General features: G+C 34.5%; 1 pseudogene; it reads right to left on the reverse strand.

The window, feature by feature from the left end:
* Window positions 1-16,464: 16,464 nt before the first annotated feature.
* LOC149202570 (IN2-2 protein pseudogene) lies at window positions 16,465-16,827 on the reverse strand (annotated as a pseudogene).
* Window positions 16,828-24,019: the final 7,192 nt, after the last annotated feature.

Consider the following 24,019-nt stretch of genomic DNA (forward strand, 5'->3'; position numbering starts at 1 on the left):
AGGTGAGCAAGAAATCACACAAGATATAATTGAGGCAAGTCCGCTACCAATGAGATCAGGAAGGCAGACTCACTTACCTGCAAGGTACAAATATTATGCTCTTATGATTAATATTTTAAATGTTGTTGAGCCCATGAATTATAATGAAGCAAATCAGTATGATGAATGGAGGTCAACTATGAAAGAAGAGTATGAGTCCATAATTAAAAATAAAACCTGGGAATTAGTTGAACTGCCAAAAGGAAAAGAGCCCATAGGTTGTAAATGGCTATATAAACCTAAGTTCAAAGTAAATGGTAGTATAGACAAATATAAAGCTAGATTGGTGGCCAAAGGGTACTCACAAAAAGAAGGAATTGACTATGAGGAGACTTTTGCTCCTGTAGCTAAGTTAAATACTAATAGGATGTTAATAGCTCTAGATACAAAGAACCATTGGAGTTTACACCAGCTAGATGTAAAATCTATTTTTCTAAATGGAGAATTGAAGGAAGAAGTATATTTAACACAACCTGAAGGGTTCATTAAAAAGGGGTAGGAACACTTGGTCTGTAAATTAAAGAAGGCATTGTATGGGTTGAAATGGGCTCCCAAATCTTGGTATGAGAAAATACACTCTTTCTTCTTACAACATGGTTATAAGAGAAGTAAAAATTTTCCAAATATATATACCAGACTTGATTCAAAGGAGAATATTGTGCTTATTTCCTTATATGTTGATGATTTAATTGTTACTGGACATTATGAGGTATTGGTTGAAGAAATTGAAGTGCAGATGTCACAGGTATTTAAAATGAAGGACCTTGGAGAACTGAATTATTGTTTGGGTCTTGCACTCTGGAGAGATATTGGCTAGACTTTTGTTATTCAAGGAAAGTATGTCAGGGAATTGTTGAAGAAATTCATAATGGATTAGTGTAAAGCTGCTTCAGTACCTATAAAACAAAATGTTAAATTTCAAAGTGATGATAGTTCGAAAGAGGTGGATGCTACACTGTACAGACAACTAGTTGGAAGTTTGATTTATTTGACTACAACCAGACCTGACTTAGCATATTCAATCAATGTGTTGAGGCAGTTCATGACAAAACCTCTTGAAAATCATTAGGTGGCAACAAAAGGTGTCCTAAGCTATCTTTACGAAATTTTAAATTTTGGCATTAAATATCCTAATCCTTTTGATGTTACACTGACATTCTATCCAGATCCACATTGGGCCGGAAATCTGGACGATAAAATATCTATAACTAGGTATGCTTTCAATATTGGGTTCGGGGTAATTTCTTGGAGTAGTAAAAAACAGAGTATTGTATCCTTATCATCAGCAAAAGCAGAGTATCAAGTTGTATGTGAAACCACTTGTGAAGCAATTTGGTTGAGAAGACTTCTTCATGATGCAGGAGAAGAACAAAAGGATGCTACGGTTATTAAATGCGACAACCAAAGTTCAATCAAGCTGGCAAATAATCCTATGTTTCATAAAAACACAAAACATATAGATACTCAATTTCATTTTGTTAGAGAAAAGGTTCAGTCCAAAGAGATTTTTCTTGAATATTGTAACACCTGTGAAAATGCAATTTTTATATTCACCAAGCCTCTTGAGAAGATTAAATTTGAATTGTTTAGAGAGATGTTAGGTGTGCAAGTGAATCCTTTCTCCATTAAGGGGGAGAGTTGAAATTAATGGAGAAAGTTTGTTTCACGGTTGTGTGTGTGTCTTAGTTTATATTTAGTTCCTATTTTCTAGGAGATAGTTGTGATCTCCCTAAATTGAATGTAAACATATATTTCTGATTTGATGATTAATGAAATAGAGCAGTACTGCTACAACAATCTCTAGGTTTAGTGTGGCTCACCTTTGAGCTGCTAGTTTCAATGTGTAAATTTCATTCTAATTTGTCTTTCCATTTTTTAACACATTAGGCCTAAGGGTAACACTCTTCATAACAAAATTTGTTGCACTTGGGGAAAAGCTACCAGAATAAAAATAATATATTCTTAACGGTTAGGAAATTACTTTTGCATGAGATTATTTATTTAACTGGAAACATTTGTGCGCCCTTAACTCGGATTAAGTTAAGGAGCTAATGTGTTCATGGCTTTCACATGTCAAGCAAATAAAAATGAGGAGCTAATGTGTTCATGGCTTAAACATGTCAAACACAGAAAAATGAAACCAAACTAGGAAATCAACCACAATAAACCTTGGAAGAATTTAAAATGTTTTCCTCAAGAAGGCCTCCCAAGAAATGGATTATTTTGAGGGAACATAACCCATGTGATTCACTTAACAATTCTACCACAAGAAATATAACCACTCTCAATCACATAGCAATTCTACCACAAGCAATATAACTTTTGTCAATCGCTTCTAATTCTATAATCTACGTCAAGAGAGAAATAAGGAAATATGGAAGTTTTCTTAGTGGATTTTGGAAAAGAGTGGGTAGTTACTAGTAAAGTTACAAATGGAGAATCAACCATTTAGTAAAGAAAGGGATGGTAGCTTTTTTAGTTTTCATTTCTTAAATGATGCTTAATAAGTTAGCAATTAAGAAGACATTTCTACTAGATGAACTACGTAATGCTAAATACTTCTTAATCCTATAGTATTGAATTTCATATAAAAATTTAATTCATGAATACAAGTGTAAAATGATGTTTGCATACTTGGGAAATTATGAGTTCAAAGTAAATGTTGTTTGCCCTTACTAATAAACGGACAACATTCTACCCTTAATGAATAAGTTATAAATGCATTTCCCTCGGAATTCTTTGTTCATACTTGAATAATATTTTCAAATAATCTATCTCATCATGTGAGCAACATGTAAGGAAATTTTGTATATTTTGTATGCTATGCATTATTCCAATATCAATAATGGTCTACATTGTGGAGAAGATATTACTACTTTCATAGTAGTATTTAAATGGTGAGAAAAAGGAGATTGGAGTCTAAAAGCCTTTCCTCTATTTCAATTCGAAGATACTTTTATAATCTATTTATAATGACACATTGATTGGGATCATTATTCTCCAAAATCAAGTTATCTTTTTCAACAAACTTGCTTTAAAACATCAAAAAGGATTAAAATCAACCATTGTCATTTACTTTTGAAACATTCAACATAATAAAGACCATAAACAAAAATTCATATAGGACAAGTAAATAATCAAATAAGTTATGATAAAATGAATGACATATAATCACCTTCGGTGATAACACATATATACACATTGACTACTCACATTGGTTGGATGGTCATGTCCTTTAGTTAAGTCATGTCCTTTCATTAATTATTTTTTTATTATTATCATTAATATTAATGATATGTTATGTTGTGTTCATTACATTTCCTTCCCTAATTCAATCGTTTGTGGAATTGTATATTTATAGGGTTCTCATGATGAACTTTTTTGAAACTTAATTGCATTGGCATTAATATTCTTCAAAATATAAGTCAATGAATTTTAATGATATTGATATAATAATTGTTTAAAGTATTGTCATTTGTGATTATGATGTTGATAAGATGTCATTACAACATTATTTTACTTATCATACCTTTAATGTTTTCCAATTCACTTTAGGTATTATGTCTTTTTCATATGTCTGTGTGACATTTTGTTCAACACTAATTTGCTATTAGTAACTACACTTGTAATTTTCATCATTGATACTTCAACATCTGAAACTATCATTACTTCAATTAGATTTGCATCTTCTTAAGTTATGGTGTTGATTGGATTTATATTGATTCATTTTATATTGGGATTTTACATCTGAAAACTTCTTTAATTCTGTAAGTTCACTCATTATTTATTTATTAATTGACACTTCTTTCTTGGTAAGTTGTTTTTTTTTTAGTGACTCCTTATCATTGTTTTTCTTCTTAATTTGTGTAAGTAGGTTTTGATTATGATCCATCAGGGATGAAAAATTTTCATTATTTTTTTATTTGTCAATTTTATTTTTAATGGTTATATTTTCCACTCTCTCACATTTTAACATTTTGATTTATTTAAAAAACATTTGATTATGATTCCTTCAGTGGGTCCACAGGGTCTTGGATAGGTAATGATCAGGGGTGTTGTTAAGACACTCCTAGATGTTATTGTTAGAAAATTATATATTACGGAGCAATGGAACACATAGAATATTGCAGAAATATAAACACAGAAAACGCACAAAACAAGAGAGACACGGATATACGTGGTTCACCCAGTTTGGGCTACGTCCACCCTGAACAGCCAGTCCTTCCTTTCTATTATCTAGCAAAATGAAGAGACACAACCTACAACAAATCCGCTGTAATATCCTCTGTTTTCTCTCATAGTCTCACCTCTCTGTTTCTCGCTCACCGAATACACATCTATCACACAACCTCAAATACAATAACCTCATACAAAGGGAGGGGTTGCCTTCTAGGGCAAAAAACCCTAAACTAAACATAAGTTCTACCGTCAGATCATCCGCCTAATGAACGGCCCAGATTGACTAGAAATTACTATACTTTTACAAGGCAATTTTACAGTTGTTTTTAGCTTCGCGGGCGCTACCCCCGAAACCCCCCGCCAGGGGGGGGCTCCCAAAGGTCGCAACCGCCCCCCACTGGACCCCCCCTGCAGCGAATATTTTACGGGCGGCGTTGCCGCCCCCATTTCTAACTGGGGTCCTATGTGGCGATACCTTTGAATATAGAAGATAATCAGGCTCCACACCCAATAATCTCCCACTTGGACACTGATTGTAGCAACTCCACCACTGCTCCATTCGCTAGACAATGACTCCTCTTTAGACCTAGCTGTTTCTCATCTTCATCATCATCCTTGAAGAACAACTGAAACTGAGCATATTCTCAGTTTCTCCCTGGTTACAACTTTTGTTAGCATATCTGCAGGATTCTGGCTAGTGTGTATCTTTTCCAACTTCAACTCTCCATCTTCCAACACTGATCGTATGAAATGGTACTTGAGCTGTATGTGTTTAGTCCTGGAATGAAATACTGAGTTCTTTGCAAGATGAATGGCACTTTGGCTATCACTGTATAACGTGCCCATATCATGCTCCTTACCCAATTCACCCATAAACCTTTGTAACCAAATCATTTCTTTACTAGCCTCTGTAGCAGCAACATACTCTGCTTCTGTTGTTGAAAGTGCAACAACACTTTGGATTTTTGAAACCCAACTGACAGTTATTCCTCCAACAGTAAATACATATCCTGTAGTGTTCCTCCTGTTATCTTTGTCACCTGCCATATCTGCATCAACGTATCCTTGTAGGGAGATGTTTGAACCACCAAAGCATAATGCTTGATTTGTGGTACCTTTCAAATATCTAAGAATCCATTTCACTACCATCCAATGTTCCTTTCCTGGATTGTTCATGTACCTGCTTACAACTCCCACTGGATGTGCAATATCAGGCCTTGTGCAGACCATTGCATACATTAAGCTTCCAACTGTTGGTGCATATGGAACTTTAGACATATAATCCATGTCTTCTTGGGTCTTTGGGCACATTCCTTGCTAAGTTTGAAATGGCTAGCAAAAGGTGTACTAACTGGTTTTTCATTGTGCATGTTAAATCATTTCAACACCTTTTGTATGTACTCATTCTGAGACAATGTTAATTTATGATTTTTCCTGTCTCTAGTTATTCTCATACCAAGGATTTGTTTTGCAGCTCCCAAATCCTTCATTGCAAATGAATTTTCCAATTTTCTTTTGAGCACATTTATTTCCTGCATGTTAGATCCTGCAACAAGCATGTCATCTACATACAATAACAATATAATATAGCTGCCATCATTTTTCTTTTTCAAATAAACACAATGATCAGAGTGACATCTAGTATAACCTTGTTCAGACATAAACTTGTCAAATTTTAGATACCACTGCCTTGGAGCCTGTTTTAAGCCATACAAGCTCTTCTTCAACCTGAAAACTAGTTTCTCCTTCCCTTTCACCTCATATCCTTGTGGCTGCTGCATATATATCTCTTCCTCCAAATCCCCATGGAGAAAGGCTGTCTTTACATCTAACTGCTCAAGATGCAAACCTTCAGCTGCTACAAGACTTAAAATAGTTCTGATTGAAGTCATTTTAACAACAGGAGAAAATATCTCATCAAAATCAATACCTTTCTTCTGTGCAAACCCCTTCACCACAAGTCTAGCTTTATACCTCTGTTTTCCTCCATCTTCTTCCTTCAGCCTGTAAACCCATTTATTCTTCAATTTAGTTTTTCCTACAGGCAACCTGACTAAATCCCAAGTCTGGTTATGCATTAAGGAGTCCATCTCTTCTTCCATGGCTACCTCCCACTTGTTCCTGCTTTCAACCTGCATTGCTTCTTCATAACATTCGGGTTCACCGGAATCAGTCAACAATAAATAATATAATGAAGGAGAGTATCGTTCAGGGGGTCTACTTATCCCGATAGATCTTCTAACACCACTTTCATGTGTTTGGGGTGCCTGTTGTTGTTGTGGTGGTTGTTGTTGTTGTGGTTGTTGATTATTATTATTATCAGGCACCTTTACTTTTTCAGTGATTTCATCAAGAACTGCGTATTCCTTGTTTTCCTTTTCCTGTTTCTTTTCCTGCAACTGATTCTTATACAAGACCTTTTCATTGAATATTACATCTCTGCTCCTAATGATTTTGTGATTTTCGTAATCATATAAGCGATAACCAAAATCATTAACACCATATCCAATAAAGGTACATTTCTTTGACTTTGCCTCAAGCTTTGTTCTATTTTCTTTATCAATATGGACAAAGGCCTCACAACCAAAAGGCTATAAAATAGAGTAGTTTACCTTTTTACCTGTCCATGCTTCCTCTGGAACACCACCATCCAAGGAACTTGAAGGCCCTCTATTTATTAGATAAACAGCAGTATCTACAGCATTTGCCCAAAACTGTAAAGGCAATTCTGCATGCAATCTCATGCACCTTGCACGCTCCATGATTGTTCTATTCATCCTTTCTGACACACCATTTTCTTGTGGTGTTCTTGGAACTGTCTTCTCTCTGTGAATTCCATGCTCTGAACAGTACCTATCAAACTCTTTACTGCAATATTCACCTCCATTGTCTGATCTAAGACACTTCAATTTCTTTCCTGTCTCAATCTCAACCAAAGCTTTCCATTTCTTGAAAGTATCAAATACATCAAATTTATTCTTAATACAATAAATCCAAGTTTTTCTAGTTTCATCATCAATAAAAGTAACATAATAACGAGAGCCACCGAGAGATGATACCTGAGCAGGTCCCCATACATCTGTATGCACAAGCTCTAATTTTTCATTCTTCTTTTCTTTCCCAACTCTAAGAAATCTGACTCTCTTCTGTTTTCCATAAATGCAATTCTCACAGAAGTCCAAATCAACATTCTTCAAACCTGGCAACAAATTCCTTGAGTGAAGAATCTTCATCCCCTTTTCACTCATGTGTCCGAGCCTATGATGCCATAATGCTGCATCTGCTCCTTTGGAAGTTAAAGCATTAACAGAGTTAGAAATACCATTGCATAAATACAATGTACCAACCTTTTCGCCTTCTGCTATTACCAGGGCTCCTTTGGTGACCTTCCAAGCTTTATCTGTGAAAGTTGTCACACAACCTTCACCGTCAAACTGCCCTGTTGAAATCAGATTTTTCTTTAGATCTAGAACATGCCTTACCTCCTTTAAGAGCCATTGGTTTCCATTCTGCTGTTTTACAAGAACCTTACCCATTCCAACGATTTTATAGGGTTTATCATCACCCAGACGAACTTGTCCAAAATCTCCTTGAACATAGTCATGAAAGTATTTCTTATCAGGTGTGGCATGGAATGAAGCCCCTGAATCTACCACCCAGGAATCAGTAATATTTTCGAAAGAAAGAATCAAAGCATCTTGTAACACCTCACCTGTCACATTTGCTTCATGATTGTTTTCTTGTTGTGCATCTCCTTCTTTTCCCTTCCGAGATTTACAGTCTTTCTTTAGGTGCCCTTTCTTTCCACATTTCCAGCACATTATCCCCTATCAGGACTTGGATCTGCCTTTCCTTGATTTACTGCGATATCCTGAGCTCTTTCCTCTTTCCATTTTTCTTCCTCTAGACTCTGTACTCAAAGCATTTCCCGATGTCTCACCGAAGCTTTTCCGTCGCATTTCCTCGCTAAGGATAGCACCGACAACATCATCAAACTTTAAAGTACTAGATCTAGAAATGGAGTTACTAATGGCCATTACCAAACCATTCCAACTTTCTGGTAATGAGCACAAGAATAACAGAGCTCTAACTTCATCATCAAAGTTTACCCCTACAGAACTTAACTGACTTGTAACTGTATTAAAATCATTTAAATGGTCTGCAACAGATCCACCTTCCGACATCTTCATATTAAATAACCGTTTCATAAGAAATACCTTGTTTGAGGCCGAGGGTTTTTCATATAGTTTCGACAGCGTTTGAATCAAACCCTCTGTCGTGGTTTCCTTCGAAATGTTGAATGCGACTGACGCAGCAAGGCACAACTGTATTGTTTTGAGTGCCTTTCTATCGAGAAGGTTCCATTCTTCGTCTGTCATACCCGTCGGCATATTTGATTTTCCACCCAATGGTAGGTATAGATCTTTCTGATACAGATAATCTTCCATCTGCATCTTCCACAGCGAGAAGTTTTTTCCGTTAAATTTCTCGACCCTAAACTTACCATCTTCCGCCATTGCTCCCACTCGAACCAAGAACCCTTATTTCTTGCGAGTTTATCAACCAAATAGACCTTTGGCTCTGATACCAGTTGTTAGAAAATTATATATTACGGAGCAATGGAACACATAGAATATTGCAGAAATGTAAACACAGAAAACGCACAAAACAAGAGAGACACTGATATACGTGGTTCACCCAGTTTGGGCTATGTCCACCCCGAACAGCCAGTCCTTCCTTTCTATTATCCAGCAAAATGAAGAGACACAACCTACAGCAAATCCGCTGTAATATCCTCTGTTTTCTCTCACAGTCTCACCTCTCTGTTTCTCGCTCACCGAATACACATCTATCACACAGCCTCAAATACAATACCCTCATACAAAGAGAGGGGTTGCCTTCTAGGGCAAAAAACCCTAAACTAAACATAAGTTCTACCGTCAGATCATCTGCCTAATGAATGGCCCAGATTGACTAGAAATTACTATACTTTTACAAGGAAATTTTACAGCTGTTTTTAGCTTCGGGGGCGCTGCCCCCGAAACCCCCCACCAGGGGAGGGCTCCCAAAGGTCGCAGCCGCCCCCCCCCCCCCCCCCCCCGGGACCCCCCCTGCAGCGAATATTTTACGGGCAGCATTTCGAACTGGGGTCCTATGTGGCGATACCTTTGAATATAGAAGATAATCAGGCTCCACACCCAACAGTTATGTCACCGGTTCAATTCTCCTCCATATTCAGGTGTTATTCTTGGACATGACCATGATGTAGCCTCACCATTTATGAGCTTAATAAAAAAAAGATTCCTTCAGTGGGAATTTTCTTCATATTTTTTTATAAACTCTTGTTGAGTTTCTCCTTGAGATTTTGATTCTCCAATTCTATCTTATGGGTGAAAGTAGTTAGGGGTAAGGACATGACCCCCCCAACCCATATTTTTGAGGTCAAGGAAGTTGTTCTAGCCAAGCTAAGGGAACAATGCACTAGGAGGGCTCAAAAACTTCATTTGAAGGTTAGGGGACTTCTCTTATAATCTCATTCCTTGAACCCCATGCAATTTGGAATCATGCTCCTCAAAGAAAACCTTGGGCTTCCAAACCTTACTCTTGAGAGTACTTGGTTCATGATTCTACACTATTCATTAGGTTCAAGTAAGTTGGGGATCATATTAGAGTGCTTTACGCTAAGCATAGACTATTCTCCCTTCCCAACATGGTATTTTTAAATGAAGATCTTACTTGATCCCAAGTTGTAGAGTTAAAACACTCCAAGGAGATGGTTGAAACATGCAACAAGTAGGGAAATGAATAGTTATTTGTAACCTTGGAGCCATTATTTGATATTACCCTCCGCTCAACTACTCCTGGCTTGGGGCCTCTAAATAAAGGTCCCATTGGAGAAGGATTCAGGGTTCACATATATCTCAATTGGTTGTTGGAAAAATAATGGATATTTTTGGTCATCTCCAAGCAAGATATCTAATGCTATGGGTACATCTAATATCCTCTTTATCACTAAGACTCACATGATCCCTATATGGCCACTCTTAGACATATAAATTTATCACTAGTTTTGGGTATGTTAATTGGAGACCAGATCTTCAAGTGGTGGCAGAGATTCAGAAGGATTTTCTTTATTAACTGGGGACTCCCTCCAAGATAAGGTGTCTGTAGTCGGTTTAAATGGTTTTTATAGGTTTTTTGGACCTTTGGATTCACCTCAATGGATTTTCCTTCCTTCCTAGATACATTTACATGGCAGTTTGTTACTCCCCCTATTTCATTGTAGTTTTCTATTCACAATAACTTGGAAGAAAGCATATTTTTAGACCACATGCTAGCATTATTCAATAATTTATGATGGGAGGTGTCCTCTTGGGTAACTTCAATGTTCATATCATAGCTCTTTAAGTCGATCTCCATGATTTCTTAGTGGACATTTTTTGCATTCAAGAAATTGATCTAGATTCAATAAGACTCCAATAACTATATGATGATGTTTTAAGACCTATTACAGGTTATGGTGGGAACAACACCTCTTCTAGCTTTTTTAATTTGATGAGATACTTATCCTTAATGGCCTTCCTTGCTTCTTGGAGCCTTGATTCTTCACTTGTTGACTTCATGGTGGAGGGGCGAGTGTAGTAGACTATATCTTGTTCAATGAGGCTCGACTCCCCTTCATCCACCATTTATAGGTAACTTCCATCATCTTAGCCATTCACACTCTTATATCTTTCTTCATTTGGGCTGACAATTCCCTTCCCTATCTCCCCCTCCCTTGGGCCCACCTTGAACAACCTTCTTCTTTGATAAGTGAGATCTTAACATCTTTACTTCTCATCTCTACTAGATTATCCCCTTTGATTCCTAGTTCTCGTGCCTTGATTCTACCAATTCTAAATATGATTATCTTTCATCCATCATTTGGGATGATTCTCTTAAGTCCTATCCCCATCAGATTAGACCAACCTCACCTTCCCTAAAATATGGATTATATCCCATGAACAAATGATATGGCAATGAATGTAAGTTCCTTCACAATAAAATTTAGCATTCCTTCATTAGCACTCAACCCTCCTACCCCAATATTAAGGATTCTTATCACCACAAGAAGCCTCTCCTCATTTCCAAAAGCATTAGGGCAATTTTGAGGTCTAAAATGCGCCTCCTAAGGAAAATAACAAAATAAAGTCAAAATAATAAAATAAGAGTTATTGGTTTTCAAAGGAAAAGAAGGAAAACTTTTTTTTTTAATTGTATTTCCTTATAATTTTACTCCAATTTCAATTATAGGCACTCATTGGATGTGGAATTAAATTCATCATCCAATGAGTGCCCACTATACATACTTTTGAGTAGACTTGCACTGAAGAAAATGAAAATACATGATTTGGAAAAAAACTTTTTTCATCTAACTTCAATTTTTTTGATATGGGTAAACTAAAAAGTATAACCTATTTACCGAGAAAAAAATTAAACATAAACAACAAAAATAAAATATTAAACACAATACACATAATTTACCCTAGGAAAACCCCATCCTAACAGAATTCCATTGAATACCTTGGCCAAAACCCTAGCCAAGCCCGACCCAGTGGGCCTTCACCACTCACCTCCTTGGCACCGTTATGAATTCCCCCCATCCTTTTAAATTCTCCACTACATGAATTCCATGGGAAAATTACCATTGGCAACCAAAAAACCATGGGCCCAAAACCCCCACTAATGACACAGTGAACTTTGACTCTTTCCCCAAGTCAAGTTTACCTAACACAGAGTGAGTACTCATTGTATGAAAATTTTAATTCCACATATAACCAGTTCCTACACTTAATATTTTAGTAAATTGTAGGAATCCCTTCAAATCTTCTCTTCTATACTCTAGCCACATCCACATCCTGGATTAGATTCCACCCAAAATATCACTTCCTTCTTTACAATTATCCCTACTAGGGGCATCAAGTAGCAAATGGATATTGTTGACCCTAGATTAGGGAGGACATGGGGCATTACATTTACAGGTAGATTAGTCACCAAAATATATCTTGGAAATCACAAAGATAGGTTCTTCCTTCTAGACAACAACATAACACTCATTCTAGATCCTCTTTTGATTCTTCTTCCAGAGAAACATCTAATCTGAATTTTCTCTATTTCGCCTTGGATGGTAGGAGAGATGATCCCTATGGACCAAATTAATCTCATACTATTGGCACCATAGAATCTAGATCCATTCTCTTTGCACATCTATCTCATGGATCACCTCTCCATTTTTGGATTTAGATTTCTAGGGTTTAAATTAGACTTCATTATATTTCACTTCTCGCTTCTTGCTTTTATATGAGAATTGTTTTAGCACTCATGCTTTGTATAGGGTCTAGACAACATGTTACTTAACAATCCCATTGACATACTTCAGTAGTCATTAGTTGGACATTAATATATTTATCTTATCTTATTTTATTTTATCTCATCTTATCTCCTTGATTTGAGTTAGTAGGTTTTGGCTATGTTATTCCAAGTGAGAAATTTCCTCATCTTTTTCTAATAATTCATCACCAAGCATATTCTTGAGATGTTTATATTTTCCTCTTTGTTTAACTAGTTCATCCATTAATTATTTACTTTACAAATGTATTTGCATGTCGTTTTGATATTCTATAAAGTTTGTCATAACTAAAAAAACAATATTTTGATTTTTTAATGACTTTGAACATTTAAAATCACTTGCACAAAAAGGACATTTCACCAAAAAATAGAATTATGTGTGAACTTCATAACTTATGACTTCCTATTTGATAATTATTGGATACATTAATGCATGGGTCCCAAAAAAAAATGTTTCCATGACTCTCTTCAATAACTCCTATAGTATACCCTCCATAGTTACCTTTTAACTAAATGGTTTTAAGAGATGATAAGTATCAAACCATGCATAGACTATAACAATTGAAAATAAATATCATCTTCCATACATTGGTAAGATCATTAATCAATTCCAATGGGATGATTTTTTTCTAGAAATTGATTCAACCTCTAGCTACCATCAAGTTCAAATAGAACTCATAGATGTTTAGAACACAAACTTCAAAACCAAGTTTGGGCTCTTTGAGTGGTCTTGTATGTCGAACAGACTTACTAGTTATCTTGCCACCTTTATGAGCATAATCAACAACATCTTTCAGATCTTACCTTGGGAATTTTGTTATTGCATACCTTAATGACACCTTGGATTACAACCCAACAAAGTAGGATCATTTGTAAGATGTCAAGATTGTATTAGATCTTATAATAGAAGGGAAGCATGAGGAAAAACTCAAAATTTATTTTTCTAAACAAGATTCCATCTAGTGCCATCAATTTATAGCCCAGTATCAAGGAGTACATGTAGCTCCTAAGAAAAAATGCTCAAAGAATGACCAACGACCAATAATGTAACACGATAATTTTTTTATTAAAAGGCATAACTTCTATAGAAAATTCAGCCACCACTATCCTTTAATTTCTCTTTCTAAATCAACTTACAAAGAGTACTAAGTAATTACATTAAGAATTCAAAGAAAAGAAAAATCTTACCAACATCAAGAAGACACAATTTGTTGAACACTTGCACTTGCACTCCTTGACATTCCATAACCTTTTCAAGTAGTGATTGACCTCCCGATTTTCTACCCTTGTTTCTTACGTAGGGAGGACAACTAGTTGCTTGTCTCTCTAAATATATATCCCATGCCATGTTGAAATATAACGTTTATAATGAGGAATGTATACCCTAGTTCAAGTAGTTACACTAACAAAAATTTTAAGCAAATAAATTATGTTGCATACAAAATATCAAACATTTAATCTAATATAAGAATGAAGCCACAAACAAATAGCAAGCCATCTCAACCACTCCCTCACACATACACTTGACATTAGTGTATTAGACACCCCATGTAATTAAAGTCTATTAGATATGCTTTGTATAGCATCTTGTAAGCCATTGGAGTGAATTACTTCCTTCTCAAACTCTTGGCTATTTGAAGATTCATTATGTGGTTAACATTGGCAACCTAAACTAATTACATGAGCTTATGCCTTTAGAGGAGGAGGAACAAGTTATGCACCCCCAAGATATTATTCCAAGTGTCTAAAATTCTCTAGGAAAAGACACATAGCTAGATACAAGGGCATGGGAAACAAAAATCAAATAGACTAAAACATAACAAGTTGATAGAAAAAGAAAACTACATTTGCAAGCTAAGTGGTTCTATGAGCATACTTTAGAGAGCAATTCCCCCATATACAACAAATATTGAGGACAATTCAAAAGAAAAAAGGAGCACCTTGAGAACTCATGTATTGTAGTATAAATCTTAAAATCATCTTTATTTGCATATGTCGTGCATATGTCATAAATAATTTTCCTCAGTAAATTTTGTGCTTAGAAAAATTTGACATCTTGTGTATTTGAACTCCCACATCTAGGTGGTACTTATAGCTTGTAACACTTAGATATTCTTTATAGGTTAATGAAAGATGTCACTTGTCCAGAAGTAGCCTACTCTTACAAAAATCTTCCATTTTACTAGCAATTGCACATATCATTTAAGTATAATACAAGCATCAATTAATGAAAACATTGTCGTGTATTTCAATGAGCAAGTTCTTTGTGTGCTTTGGCTTGGAACTTTAGGATCTATGTTTTAGATTTCTTCATTATGCTCTATATTTGGCCCATACACCAATTAATTTCTATAACAAAAACTATTTCCTTGACATTTCACCCTTTAATAAATGCATCAAATCTTATAAAAAAAACTTTGAATCCCACTACAAACATGCTATAGGAAAATCACCTCAGAGAGAGAGAGAATGTTGAAGAATTATTATTTTTCCATTATAGATGTATTAAACTTTTAAATTATATCCATAAGTTTTTCTATTCGTACCTAGTCATGGCAAGTTTGATTGAGTTTTGATAGGGCATGTATATTCTACTTGTTTCTATTGTTTTCCAATTTGATTTAGTGACTCACATTCTTACTACAATAATATTTTATCAAAAATCAATCACTGAAATTATTTGTCTTAATTTTTGAGCATATTGACCTTAATGATTACGAGACATTGTTTTTGTGGTTGTAGTGTTAAGTATTCTATTATTCTATTCTTTCCCCAATGATTGCGGGGCATTGTTTTTGTGGTTGTAGTGCTATTTATTTTACAACATTTTTCTTTCCCTAACATTAACTCCTTAAAGGATGCCTTACAAGCCTTCAACATTAAAGGATGCCTTACCACCTTCAACAATGAGTAGACAATAAGAAAAGCAAATGAGATAATTATTGTAACTATATATTCAACAACAAAATATAACATACCTCTATTGCAACATTGGAATCCCAAGTTTTTGCATGGCTAAAAAGCCCCCATTCCCATAAATGATAAAATGGACCCATAGTTCAACCAAGATGTAAACCACAGGTGAACCTTATGCATATTGTAGTGAGGTATGTTATTGTATGTAAGTACGCATGCCATTAGACAACATGGTTACTAACATACATACTATTGTAGTGAGGTATGTTATAGTGTGGTATGTATGTAAGTACGCATGCCATTAGACAACATGGTTACTAACATACATACTATAGTGTATATTATTGCAAAAGTCGTGAGGATGTGGTCCAATGGTTAGGTGGGGAGGTTTGGTTCCTATAAGTCTTGTGGTCCAATCCTAGGCATGAGTTGCTCCAAGCATGATTTCTTCACTTGAAAAAAAATGTATATCATTGCAAAGGGTGTATTGCTCACCCAATCTTTGAAATTATTAAACATGTTACCAAAACAATATTTTTTCCATGTTACGTTGAGCTAGGTCGAGATGTTTCAATGTTAGATGGAAAACCTATGTGAGTGTGGGATGATGCTACCAAGGTTGTGGGAGACTCTCTTAAGCCTAAATATAGAGAGTAATTATCTTATATGGTAGAAAAACTATCTATGTGAGTGTGGGATGATGCTACCAAGGTTGTGGGAGACTCTTTTAGCCTAAATATAGAAAGTGATTATCTTATATGGACTCCTGTCAACTTTTCTCATAGAATTTGAACTCAAAAATTTAATAGAAACTAAACCCAACACAAACTAACTAATCTCCATCTCATAAATACACTTAGACTTATTATTATTTTTATATCAAGCACAAAAATAAAAAATAAAAAAGAACATAGAGAAATTCAGCATATGATATGCGTGACTTCAATTGGGTTTTGTCAATCCGACGTTGGTAATAAAGATCAATGCACTCGACACAGTCTCTTCAAGCTCGCCTCGCAGCAGGCCCGAACATAATCTGAATCCGCTCGAATCTCTCGTTTTCCATCTTACCTTTCCAATGAGGATTTCGTTGGTGAAGGGCCCATAAATGTCTGAAGTGTCCAGAAAAGTGATGCCCTTGGATACGGCATGGTGGATGAGAGATATCATTTCTCCATCGGGCTTTGGTTGGCCATAGGAGGCAGACATGCCCATGCAACCCAACCCCTGCGCTGATACTTCTAATCCTTGCGACCCCAAACGCAATATAAGCACTGTATTTGCTGATGCTGCTAATTGTGCCATTGCTGTTGTTATGCAGTCACTCTGTAAGTTTTCCAAATCACAGCAAATGTTGTACCTTCAAATCATAGTTAACCACAGCACACTTCACTCTGTGTAGCACCATCCGTCTGAATCTGTGAATACCTTTGGAGATTGAAATAAATTATGGCGGCTGAGTATTTCCAGGAGATTGAAATAAATTATAATTATCATTGACCAACGAATGGGTCAAGATATTTGCAGACGAGACGAGGGGCGTGCCTTATTTTTCATCGCTAGCGGTAAGCAATGGCATCACTCCTGTGTCGAATTTCAGAATATTCTTAAAATCGTGGCATGGTATTATGCCGTAGTTTAATGATATTGTTTTTTGTTTTTAAAGTTAGGGGAATTCTAGTTATATTTGGAAAAAAATGGTAAAAAATTTATAATTTTAGGTGTTTTATTAGAGCTGAATTTATTTTCACCATCAAATACATTATTTAAAAACTCTATCTACAAGATTTTTTGAAATTTTTTTACCCAACCACTTTTGATCGTCCAAACAATTCCTCGACCTTCAGAAAGAACTCTTTTAATTACTAATATATACAGGTTAAATCTCTAAAACCGTCACTGATCTGAAATCTTGATATTTGAAATCAATTTACAGTAATCCCACCCATATTACTACATTTTAAATTAGGAATTTAAATTTAAACTCATAATTTTTTAGATTTAAAACTTTTAAATATTAAACCTATTAACCATCAAACTCATACAAAGTATAATAAACTATCTGAAAGACCCTGAACTTGCTGATATTTCAAAAAAATATATGTAAAGTACAGATTAACAAGCTGACATCACTGAGAACCTCATAATTTTAAAATATTAGAGTTTTGGTCAATGGCGGTTAAATAAAAAAAATATTAATGTGACGAACAATGGAGTTTTCGTGCATGCTAATATGCGATGAGTTTATATCGATGATGTAATTATATTTCGATTTATGGTTTTAAATTAAGTGTTTTTAAACTGTGAAATTATATTTATGTGATAATAAATAATTTTTATTTTTGAAAGATTTTTAATTTTATTAATATTAAATTGATTTTAAAATATTATCAGACATTATCAGAATTATTTTTATAATGATAGTGGAAGTCAAGCTCACTAGTATGGTCATTACTCTTGTCTTTTATGCTAATGATATCTTTTTTTAGCAAGAAGGCATGAGGACCTTGACAAGCAGCTTAAATTTTTCATTGATTACTGCCTCAAGATGGTTATGACTGTAAATATCGATATGACTAAAGTCATGATAATTAAATCCAAAAAGATCAACCATGGTAATTTCATCTATGATAACAATCACTTGGAGAAGGTTTCTTCATACAAATATTTAGTTATTGACATTCACCATCAGCTCAACTGGAATTACAACAATGAGAAAATGATTATTGGAGGCTGGAAAACTTATTATGAGCTTGAAAACAGTGGTAAGTCGACTAATCTTTAGGTTTGGAGTAAAAAAAAAATCCTCTTTGAGACTTTTGTCACCCCTATTATTTTATATGGTTGTGAGGTTTGGGCTTGCAGTATATCTAGAGAATCATGGAGGAAGATCGAGTTGATCCAAAAGCAATTTATAACCTATAACCTCAAGATTAAAGGAAATACTCCCTATCTTATCCTCTTGATTGAAGCTAGCCTTTCCCCTATTGAAAGCACGCTATGTTTAGGTATCTTATATATAAAAAGAAATTTTACAACATGGAAGCCACAAGGTTCCCTAAAATTGCCTAACTCTAGCCAGAAACCCCACCTCCGGCTCAAGCGAGGATGGCACAAGGATCCCAAGTCTTGGCTCAACCATTGGGGGGGTAAAGGAGGAGATCAACTTGGAGAAAAAAGATAATAAATTAAAAATACTATTCTTCCAAATTTAAGGATAAGTTGTAGGATAATAAAGAGTCAGAGGGGAAAAGGAAGCTAAGGTATTATAAGGAGGTGATCAACCTAACTCTTGCTAACCAAAATTATCTTTCTGTCTTGACTAATGCTAAGAATAAAATGAACATCACAAGGACAATAACTAATTCTCATGAGCTCCGAAGTGAAATTGGGCGTTTGTCTATTCCCAAAACGCCTTGGGATGAAAAAAATTGTAACATCCATTCTCATTTTCAAAACATTTTCCACACTACTAACCTTCATGACTTGTTAAGTCAACAAAACTATAGTGACCTAGGAACGCTTCTTTCCCTTCTTTTTTATCATAGAAATAAAATATTAACGAGTCTCAATTAATCTCTTACTATCTTAAGGTCTGATAGATCACATTGACCTCAGTGGACATTCTTCATCATCATCATCAAATGTAATAATGTTAGTGATCTAGGAGGATCTTGAAGAAACTCTCCAACAATTTACCATGCACCCAAGAAAATCTCAAATGAGAAGTTAAATGAATGTGGAAATTATTAAATTGTAAATGATTAATACTTAAGGTGGGTTTAAGTGCTCATGTATTTTTCATTTAATTTGTTAAAAGGGAATTTACTAATTTTGTGTGAGAATCCACCTCACAACTATTTTCCTATTCTCAATGAGAGGTTAAGAGTCTCATGAGATTAATGGAGAGTTTTATGGATGGTTTGATATTCTCTCTTAGTTTTTCCATTGAGGTTTTATGCATCCAAATTTAGTGGATCTTGTAGTCTTCTTAAAAAGCTTATAGATCCTCTTTTTGTGGATCTATTCTCCTTGGACTATGAAGTTATGAGAATTATTTAAATTCCTTATGTGAGAGTTTTTAGAGAGTTTTTTGGGAGTGAAATGAATTATTGTAATTTTGTTCAAGAGTATGTTATAAACTTTTTGAATAAGCATAGCCCTTCTGGTGCTTGAGAATGGCCACTTATGTGAGAGCCTTAAGTCTTTTTGTTTTAGAGGAGAAGGTAGTCCCTTTTGGGAGCATGAGCCATGTATTGTGAGAAGATTTCAACCCTTTTTGTAAAGAAGGAGAGTGTCTCTTTGAAGTCTTTGAAGGAGAGATAATAAAGTGATATGTGCATTAAGTGAATCCAAAGACATAGCTAGGGGGCTAATTGAACTCTGTTATCAAGATGAGTTTGCAAATTTTCTCTATGTGATTGATTTTGTTCACTTTATTTTCTTGAAGTAGAATTATGTGATCAAATTGCATGAATGAGGTTGTAAATTTGTGGACTATATAAAGTATCTTTGAGTAGGACCAACTAAGAAATTTTATAATAGTCTGAATTTGGGATCATTTTTGTATCAGAGCAGGTTGATTGTTTTGCTCAGTGTGATACTTAACGGGTCTTTAAAAGTCAAGCAGGGAGAAGGATCTAAAAATGTCAATTCCAAGAAATGAGAATCCTTTTGATCCTCTTTTTACAAAACGTTTTAAAGACTTGGTTTTCTTAAAGGATTCTTATCCATGATGAAGATTGAGGAGGAATTTTATAAGGAAGAAAGAGAAAGTTTTGAGTTGTGAAAGCAGTTGAAAACATTAGAAGATGAGAAGCAAGAGCTTCAAGATAGACTCAAAGAGATGGAGCTAAAATTACAAGTTGCAAAAGAGGCCTTGGAGAAGTGTCAAAATGCTAAGGTAAATGAAGTGAACAGTAATTATTCTTGTACGGTTTCATCACAAAACGATGCTAGTCTTGGTTCTTTTGAGAAGCATACTCAAGGAATTGGATCGAAACTGTTATTGAAAATGGGTTATGAACAAAGTGTTTGGGAATCTATGGCCAAGGTATAAAAAAAACTATTGAGTTTGAAGAGCGACCTCAATTTGTCGGCCTAGCATATGGTAAAGAGGAGGTTGGAGAGTGTTCCAAAGCCACTGAAGCAAGTGATTCTTTGAAAGGAATTGCTAAAATGTCAAGTTCTCCTCGGGAAAGTCGTGATAAAGAAAATCATCAAAGGTATAGGCTTGAATTGAACTGGAGTTGAAGAATTTAAATAGGATTTTTAAAGAACTATTAGTAGTCAAGTTAGATGACATCATAAATTTACAAATTTAAGGTCTTTTCACAATGAAAAGATGGCTACAAAAGATAAAAATCGATTGCTAAATCCTTCAAGTAAGGGAAACAAGTAGGAGCGGAGAAATAACAATTCTGATTAATAATGCAAGCCATGATTAAAGAAATGTTAAATGGATATTGAAATGGTGACCTGTCATGGATGATCCATAAAAAGGCATGGATTTAGTAATTTCAAGAGCATGGATATGCCTTACATACAAAGACGAATTCCAGTTCAATTGCAGACAGTGAGAATAGGTCATTTCCAAGATGGCCTTAGCTATGGGTTCACAACTGTAAACTTATGCACATAAATGTTGGTATTTCTTCAACCCAAGAGATCATAAATATTCCAACAATTTATATTATTCAAAACATTATCAATAAAATCTATAGTAAAAAATAATAAATTATCATAGAAAAATAAGACAACCACTTTATGTGATCTTGCAAATACATGTAATATAAATGCTTCGTTAAATCCATAATGTTAATATTGCATAATGTTAAATCCAATATAATAGGGTTGTACAAATTTTCTTAACTAAGAAAGAGATGAAAATCATTTCCTACTTCTCATTACATAAAATAATTTAAAGCTCCTCATAAGTTACGTCCACAACATGGATCAATAAAATTTCACACATCTTAACTCCAACTTAACCTTTACTACTTACTTGAAACTATGTTATCTACTTACTTGAATCACCGCAAATCCATCGCATCGAGTTTTCATTAGTCACTCCACCAGAATTAGAGATGAGAAAAAATTAATTGTATAAATTTTGAAATGGCGTAAGTGGAGTTTGATCTAAACATTCCAATATTTTTAGATTAGGTTTAACAAAATTATGTGATTTACTTTAAATCTATTTTTCAGATCCAAAAATCTATATTAAAGTTTAATAATAGATTTCATTATAGACATGGAACAATAGTTTTCACGATAATATTAGATTTGAAATTTTAATTTTTATAGGCTTTAAGAGTTTGAGCCTGAGCTTTGATACCATATGTAATAAGCCCAAAATTAAAATATGTGACTAATTAGATCAATTATATGATTTATAATCAACACACAACTATTCAACTAATTAGCATAGAATTTTGAAAAACATGAGCAAAGACAACTTACATGTAGCGATGATATTCCTTACTTGTGATTTCAAAGTTGAATGATATTTGAATCTCGCGAACCACAACAAAGTTTTGGGGATAACTCTCCACCTAACTGTAGGCTCAGCTACACATAATCTTTCTACAATTGACCACCTCCAAGCCCTCAATCAACATACTACTGTCAAGGAATCCTTTGTCTCACAACATTTTTCTCCCAAGATAATGGATAAAAGAATGGATGAATCTCATCCTCCTCATTGTCCATTAAATAGACCAAACGATTCCAAAAATGGAAATGGGACCCGCATGCACGCATTCTATATGTCAACATGCTAACTTTTATTCATTTATTTTTAAATTTTACTTAATTTAACTCTTTTTTATTTTATTTCTTTTTATTTTTTGTTAACTCTCTCTCTCTCTCTCTCTCTCTCTCTCTCTCTATATATATATATATATATATATAACTCCGAGTTATTATTTACTATTTTATTTATTTATTATTATTATTATATTATCTTCATTATTTATTATGTATTTACTACTACTATTATTATTATTATTATTATTAAGGGCATTACAATTTTAAGTATCAAAGTGACTTGCATCATAGTAAGATTGTACTTATTTTCTTAATCTATGAAACTAGACATAAAAATTGTATACTTTTTAATAAAAGTTATACTATATAGAAAAAAATTAAACTAGTGAAATAATTAATAGACCCATAAATTGAAATAATACGCATCTATGCACTGAATTAATATTCATGTACATCCATAAACTATTCGTGTATGAAAATATACAAAGTATGTATCACATGTGAATGTGCCTTGTGTAGTGGGCTTGAAAATATATAAACTATACACTCTAAGTACCACTAGAACTCCCATGTGAGTTATGTTGTGCAAAGTAATCATCCATAAATTGTAACTGCAATATAATACATTCAAATTGAAACTAATTAGATCATTATTTGTATAAAATAAACAATATGGAAATAAATGATTTTAACCATATTTAATTACATATTGAATCTACTAACCTCAATCAAGTCCAAATGCAATTCAGGTAGGATGGGGGTCTGATGAATCTGAATTTAGTGCTCCCCTGCCTATGGCCAAATATTGGGGCATGCATCGATGGACCAACATCTCCAATGCCTCAATACCCAACATCCCACTCATGTGTCCACATAACTATGACATTGATAGCATTTTGCATATGGGTCTGTGTACACAATGACAAAGAAAAATGATAATTAGTCTACAAATTAATTACCATGCATGTAACTTAAAAAAAAAAAATGTTGAAATCTTAGGAATAAAAAAGTTTACCTCAACTTCTAGTCCATGTGGCTATACACAGTGACTCTCCTCCACATGAGTATTATGAGGTGGAGGTGGAGGAAAATCTATGGAAACATGTGTTGATGGTGTAATAGTATCCTAATAGAAGATTTGCAATGATAACAAAGGCAAGTAATAACATTCACAATAAAATTTTATTGAAGTAAGGAACATATGAATAGAAAATTTTCATCAACACCCAAATCGGCACATTTTTCATTAATAAATAAATTGGAGTACAATAAAAGTTGGATGGGGTGAACCTTGGCTTGCACAAGGCAAGCTACAAGCCTCATGTGATAAATACAAAGTTCCCAGTTGCTGTGAATTTCTTGCTCCTAGAAAGTTGTGTTGTCCCCTCAAAACTACACTGCTCGTTGAATTCAAGCTCTGATTTACCCCCTCAAAACAACCCAGAAATTTCTACAACTTTGGTGATGTGATCCTCTCCAAAAACCCAGAAAAACACACAAAGGGTTTCCCTGGTTTTGACCTGCCAAATTCAACTCCTTGGATTGGACTAGTTTTTCTACACTGCTGACTGACTTGGCCCCTCAAAACTACGCAGAAAATTCTATAAATGGACGGATATGACCCTTGTTAAAAACCCAGAAAGGGTTTGCTCTAGTTTTGACCCTCTAAATTCGACCCCTTGGGGATTGACCCTCTTCCAATACTATAACTCATTGCCTGTAACTGGAA

Source organism: Pinus tabuliformis, chromosome 2_1, assembly GCF_031772625.1.
Source record: "Pinus tabuliformis cultivar Carrire ecotype Pingquan chromosome 2_1, CPIR1, whole genome shotgun sequence".
Classification (NCBI taxonomy): domain Eukaryota; kingdom Viridiplantae; phylum Streptophyta; class Pinopsida; order Pinales; family Pinaceae; genus Pinus; species Pinus tabuliformis.